General features: G+C 31.0%; 2 protein-coding genes across 2 annotated transcripts in view; both read left to right on the plus strand.

The window, feature by feature from the left end:
• The window catches only part of LOC111695984 (BAI1-associated protein 3), a 77,624-nt gene that overhangs the window by 39,860 nt on the left and 31,119 nt on the right, over positions 1–6,645 (plus strand). The gene's annotated exons all lie outside the window — the stretch shown is intronic.
• The window catches only part of LOC111695973 (neprilysin-1), an 11,668-nt gene continuing 7,815 nt past the window's right edge, over positions 2,793–6,645 (plus strand). The window contains exon 1 of the mRNA XM_023465469.1: positions 2,793–2,902. The gene's annotated coding sequence lies outside the window, so the exon portion shown is untranslated. The remainder of the gene's footprint in view (positions 2,903–6,645) is intronic.

A 6,645-nucleotide genomic window follows, 5' to 3' on the forward strand; every position in this document is an offset into this window, starting at 1 on the left:
TATTTTAGCTCCCTGGATCCAGATCTGCAATAATTTAGCTCCCTGGATCTGGATCTGCAAAATTTTGGCTCCCAGGTTCTGCATCTGCGATATTTTGGCTCCCTGGATCTGGATTCGCAAAAAAATATAGATCAATCAAAGCCTGCTAAAAAATAACTTTTGCTCTCAAAACAAGAAACTCAATTGTTTCCTAATAAGATATTAATTACAGATTTCTAATCTCTAAATTAATAAGTTTTACTTTTAGCAGAAAAAGAAGCAAAAAAGGGAGAAAAATTGTTGAATATTTTTAAAAAATCAGTAAATCTTTTAGAAATGTTCAGGGCCTGGATCCATTGTTTTCAGTACAGATCCATGATCCGGATTCAAAATGACACTGATATACATCTAAAATGTCTTTTATGGGAGGGGGGGGGGGGGTGCTTTTGTGTGTGTCCCAGAAACATCTGAACTATTCGGGCAAACACATTTTTTTGAAATCTGTGTAAATCTTTATTTTGTTAAACACCCTTGGATTATTAAATTCATTGTGACATTATTGGGCAGAGAGATTTGCTTAGTTGTATTCCTAACTCCAAGAATTGGAATAATTTTTATATTTATAAACAAGTGAACAGTCCCTTTGAAAAAGAATATTTCATGCTTTCCCTAATAATAGTTTCCTGACAATTGATAAGTACGTGATGTAAGCCATAAGTTAGAGAACTAAGAGGAGAGACAGGACAATTACTCCCAGATGGGTGATATAAAGGGGAATTTTTATTTCGGCAAACTCTTATTCAGGATGCTTCACGCCTTTTTTATCGTAAAAAAAGGTTATTTCTCAAAGATTTTTAGTTCTTAATTTTTAAATGTATGTTTTTACTGAAATTGTTCATTTAATCCGTTGTATCATTTATCATTCTGAACCTCATGAACATTTTTGAGCAGAAGACGGTAAAACAGACAAAATTTTATTTCTAATTTCAAAAATATTGATTTTGAACATTTGTCAGATGGGTAAACAATCCTATTTAAAAAATGTTCACACCTAACTCACTGAGACCTAGTCCTCTCACCCCAACCAATAATATATGGGCCGTAACTGAGTGAAGGGGGGCGGCAACTGGACGTTTTCCCCCTTTGATCCTGCATTGAGGGGGGGGCAGCACCCCCCATCTTTAGGATAAGATTCTTGATCAACATACCAATTGTTCAGGGGTTATTAGGTCAGAAAGGTTGTTTTGAGAGTGTAGTTGTAGTTTGAAAAAATACAATCAGAAAATTAAGAAAAAATGACTAAAGGAACTGCTTTTTTTTGCCACAAACTCAAATTGTCTAATCCCTATATCTTTACAATCTGATGATGTAAACCTTTCATATTTCAAACTTAGATTATTTGGTCTAATAGAATTCATATTTTGAAATATAAAAGGTCTACGACATTGGATAGCAAAGATATAGATATTAGAAAAGTAGAGTTTGTGACATAAACTCTATTCCTTTGATAGTTAACTTAAAACAATTTTCAATGTGAGCTATTAACAAAATTAAGCTAGAACAACTAAATTTTATAATAAACTAATAAAAATTTCTATATTAGCTCTTATCATCATCAAAAATAAGTTTATTATGAAAACGTCAAATTTAAGGTAAAGCAAAGGAGAATTATTATAATAAAAAATTAAATATAAAAGAAAATTAAAATCTAGCTTCAATGACTAGTTTTGATCACAAAATTATGAAAACTGAAACACTCAGTTACGGCCCTGGGTAACAGACATAATTACTTTTTTAAATGACAATTTTTAAAAGAAAAGTTTTCCGAGAAAATGGAATTTAAAACTTTGAAGAAATATTCGAAGGGTGGCTGTAAGATGGTTGAATAAATGTGTAAAGGTGGTAAGATGGATAGATGCATAGATGGATAGATAGATAGATAGATAGATAGATAGATAGATAGATAGATAAGGAGAGGTTGCCCCAAACTCCGAGAGAAGGAGAGATGATAATCAGCAACAGTCTAGCTCAGCCACTCTCATCAAACACAGCCAATTTATTTTCTCATTATTTCAAAAAAAATATGTAACGATAAACTAATCTTTTTTTTTTTAAAAAACGCCCATCCTCAGGTTCGGAATCATGCATAACAAATTTTAATTTTTTTTTATGATTTTTTTTTTTAAATAGAATACGCTTAGAATATTGTGTTGTCCTGTCAATATTCAATCTGAAAAACAATTTTAGAAATGATAAATATTCTTATATATTCTTTATTCTTTAAAGAAAAAACCATTCACCATCTGCTTATTTCTAAATTATTTCTAAATTTAGATGAAGAAGCTTACTGAAGTCTGGTTATTATTATAAAATGATTTGAATCAATAATTTTATTAATTCTAAAAAAGTTGTTTTTGATGTTTAAATCACCCTGTAGTCCGTAGATCTAAGGTTTTAAATTCTTATTCGTATAGAAACCCGATGTAGGACAACTTTTTAGTTTGACTTTGAGTCTTTTTAATTTCTCTTTCAGAAATTCCATTTGTACATTTTCTTTTTAACACTTAATTGATACAAGACCTTTCTAGCCAACTATCAAGTTTCTCTTGTAAATTATAAGTTAGTAAATTGAGTTATCTAAGTTTAAGCTCTTGAGTTTTATATCTTAAAACTTATTCCTCTCTATGTGTGTCGAATGTATTCTTTAACATATTGTTTAAGTTTCTATCCCTTCAATATTGTTTGAAGTGATATATATTCATCCATGCTGCTGGCTTCAATTGAAATATTCAGAATTAAGAAGCACAGTACGCAGTATAGTACTATACTTAAATTTATTCACAGATATTTCACATGTTTGCAACAGCCAATGCTTTGAACGCCCTCTATGAAAAGAAAAAAAAACATGCACCGCCTCTTCAAGGTTCTATAAACGTGATATTTATTTAACATTTGTCTGACTGTTTTTAATTTTGAAAACTGGTTAGTTTCAATTGTGGTTTCTCTACAAAAGTGACTTGCTCATTTCTTCTTCAGTGAAACCATGTAGGAATCAACAGAATTCATCACTTTTTAAGCTAGGAAATGACATTTTCCTTCACATTATTGATCAAAAGGTTTCAAGGTTTAAATGTAAAAAATAAATAAAGTGGCAATTATTTACGCCCCCCCCCCCTCCCATTAAACCAATTCCGCCGCACATACCCCTCTTCCTTTTAAACAACGCACCTGTAATGACGTTATTAGCTTCATAAAAGCTGAAAAGAAATCAAAGTCAATTGATAGAATTTCAAGAAAAAATATTTATTAAATTAACTAAAAATCACGAGTCCATGAAGACCTTGAGAAATAAAACATTTAGGGAAGGTAGAATTTATAATTAAAAGAAGTCGAACCTGGTATGATTAGGTTGAATTAGCTCTTAACTATCTTTATAATCAAGGTTAGCTCTTAACTATCTTTATAATCAAGGTTAGCTCTTAACTATCTTTATAATCAAGGTTAGCTCTTAACTATCTTTATAATCAAGATTAGCTTCTTTATTAATAAATTTCAACCATATATGTGTTATTTTTAAAAGAACCAAAGCATAGCATTTATTTTAATGAAAGTCGGGTTTTATCCGGAGTACAAGTAGTTCATAATAGTGCTTAGAGGGGGTCTATTGTGACAAATTCCTGTACACGCCCCTTGTGGCAATGATGTTGAAATTTCAAATTCTTTTTGTAAGCAAAAGCTTAGAATAGTTTACGAGTTCGGATTATTAAAGATGAATGATCAAACAAATACTTTTACGCTTAAGATTATTATTTAAGAGAGCATCTACTGAACCAGAAACTCTAATTAGAATTTACATGAATTTCTGCCAAATTTATTAATAGGACTAAAAATTTTATTTCAAGTGAACCTCGGTTGATACAGTGGCATGTTATATTCACAATGGTACCCATAAGAGTGTTGTCTGAATGAATTAGAAGTATGAGTTAGTTAATTCCTTTTTTTTGTTATCAAAACTAAATATTTTCATTTGTGGTGAATCATATGTGACCTTCGCATTTCTTGCTCCAGAAACAATTGAGAAATTAACAAAATTTTGTACTTTTTCGTCTTAGTGATCTTGTAAGTACGTTTTATATTATCACATTTAAGACTTAAAACGACATGAAAGAAAATGTTTAAAACATTTGTTTTCTTCCAAGAAGATCGAATTAATTCCCCCTATTCAATATTATTCTAAGGTATTTAGTGGCAGTTTTATTTTCTCCGAAGATTAACTCTGTTCTCTTTAAATCTGTTTCTAGCTCTTACAAATATAAGAGGAACGCTAGTAAATGTACTCTGTTTTTTTTTTCAAAATAAATCAGAAAAGTTTGTGAATCTAAATGGGAAAAAGTTATCAAAACTCAAAATAAAAGGAATTGATTCTTTGCCACAAACTCTGATTTTCTAATCCCTATACACACTACAACCCAATGTCGTAGATCTTAGATTTTTCAATTTATGAATTCTGAGCTGAAAACTTTAGAATGGTGGATATCAGGATTAAGGCTTAAACCACTCTTTTTCTTAATATCCAGTTTAAATATTGCTTGTTCTCCACATGAATTTAAACTCCAGAGAAGCAAATTGATCTGACAATTGGATATTTCATTCTAAAGTTTTCAGCTCTGTTAGATCAAATAATTTTAGTTGGGAAAATCAAAGGTTTACACCATCAGGTTGCAAAGATATAAGGATTAGAATATTTGAGTTTGTAGCAAGGTTCAAAATTCTTTGTAGATATCTCATTCGACATAATCTTAGTATTCTAAAAGGGTGTCCAGTTTCCCAAGACTTCTAAACTTTTCGTAAATCAGTGGGCAGTGACCACTGTATCAAAACTTTTAGAATCCATATTTCATATAAACGTTACTTGAAGGGGATTGTTCATTTGGCGTACCGTCCCGCTTTGCGTTATATTGTCTGTATGTGTACTGTAAACTGTACCGCTTGATGTAGCAGGTCAAAAGATGGCTCGGCACGGAAATGAACCAGTGATGGAAACAATAGATATTGTTTTCTTTCCAGTTTTGACAATACAAAATTAAGAAAGAAAATGGTTGTTTTGCGGTAAAAAAATGTAAGACAATATAGAAGCAGACTGATGTATTCTGAAACTTGATATTCCTGTGTTTGCAATTCCATACAGTTTTTATTGCAATTTAAACTCCCTAATGCAAATAAATGTCTCTAATTTCTATAACATTACCATCCTCCACTATATTCATCCTAGGGACTGTAGTCTTTATTTTTAAGTGACCATTCATTCATAGAATGACAAAAGAATTTATCAAAAATTAATACGAATTATTTCTCTTATTCTTCAAAAAAAATGATTTTTTCAATCCTGGTTTCTCCTTTAAAGTGGCGGTTTTATCCAGCAGCAACAATGAAAGACAAAAATTGAGCACATTTTAAGATTTTTTTCGGAAAAATCCAAATTTTCGCATAAAACAATCTTTAATTGGTTGGTGCAATTAAATATGCGTTTTACTCAACAGTCACAAAATAAGAATTGTTCTATGTCAAATTTAGAGCCAATTCTACATAGCCCACGCCCCATACTGTACCAAAAATCATCAAATTATTTAGATATCTGAGGAAATTAAAGAAATTAAAGTGCGGGCCATATAGAAGGCTCTAGATTCGACATAGAACAATTCTTATTTTAAGACTGTTGAGTAAAAACGCATTTTTAAATTGAACCTTAAAAAATTTTGTGAGAGAAGAATTGGATTTTTTTGAAAAAAACTTTGAAATTAGATAATTTATAAAGATGTATAAGACCAGCTCAAATGAAACCTTTCTTTATCCAGCTAAAAAAAAGATTTTTTTACATTTACCAATAATCTTTAATGTATAAGCTAAAACAAATGTTTTCAGTTTGGATAATCAAAACTATATGACCTCCACAGGCTAGTTGGACTGAAATTTGTGATTTTTTCCCTGCAAATATCTAAACAAAGAACTTTGACGGACTTTTCTCGAATAAATTTTCACATTTGACTCCAAACCCCTGAGAGCAACTCCAAAATCCTGGGAGCAATTCAAAAACCGAGAGAGCAGCCACGCCTCCCTCGTTGATCGAATAATTAGTTGATGGAATGTTGGTTGATGAGATGTTTGGTTGATGGAATGTTTAGTTGATGGAATGCTTAGTTGATGGAATATTGGTTGATGTTTGGTTGATGAAATGTTCGGTTGATAAATGCTTGGGTGACGAATGTTTGGTTGATAAAATGTTTGGTTGATAAAATGTTTGGTTGGCGAATGTTTGATTGATTGCAGCACATGGTTGGTATAAATAAATAACTTGTGTAACCAAATCTTTTTTTCTTTAGTGTTTCTAATATTCCATTAATCAATCAGCTGGTTCTAATCTTATAAACCTTGTCTGATTAATATTCATAATTACATCTGTTTATTCTAAACTACTTCAACCATAGAGAAAATATAAAATAAAGAGTCTCAAAATTCCCTCTGTGCACAATGAAACACCCCCGTGAATAGACATCCATGACTGTGCAATTAAATTTCTTATCTGATATTTAATGTTATTTTGACATTTTAGTATTTAGATGTGTTTCTATTTCAAATCTAAAAAGCCCCTCCACCCCCCCCCCCCCC

The sequence above is a fragment of the Eurytemora carolleeae genome, unplaced genomic scaffold (genome assembly GCF_000591075.1).
Source record: "Eurytemora carolleeae unplaced genomic scaffold, Eaff_2.0 scaffold171, whole genome shotgun sequence".
NCBI classification, from domain to species: domain Eukaryota; kingdom Metazoa; phylum Arthropoda; class Copepoda; order Calanoida; family Temoridae; genus Eurytemora; species Eurytemora carolleeae.